The sequence below is a fragment of the Dendrobium catenatum genome, unplaced genomic scaffold (assembly GCF_001605985.2).
Source record: "Dendrobium catenatum unplaced genomic scaffold, ASM160598v2 fragScaff_scaffold_1336, whole genome shotgun sequence".
NCBI lineage: Eukaryota > Viridiplantae > Streptophyta > Magnoliopsida > Asparagales > Orchidaceae > Dendrobium > Dendrobium catenatum.
Window position 1 is genome coordinate 174,620 of NW_021319798.1, and position 389 is coordinate 175,008.

A 389-nucleotide genomic window follows, 5' to 3' on the forward strand; every position below is an offset into this window, starting at 1 on the left:
AGGCCAAATCGACTGGACGGTCAAGATTGCCTCTACGGGCTTGTTCGGGATTTTTTTTTTTTTACTCATTTTTATTTTTCAAACCTCAACTTAATCTTCATATGTTTTAAAGAGGCAATAATTTTGCTATTTTTTAGTTTATGTTTATTTAATTATTTATTTATTTATTATATTTTTTAATATCATAAAAAAAATTGGCACATGGTTCTATCAATAATAAATTTTAATCTTTTATATTATAAATTTAAATTATAAACCTTCTGATTTTATATATTATTCATCAGCAAAAGAGAGTTGAATTGAGTGAGAAATTTGAAGAGTGTGAGGACTTTGTAAACATATTATTTAAAATTTTTTTTTTTTTTTTGGGATAATTTAGGGGATTAAAT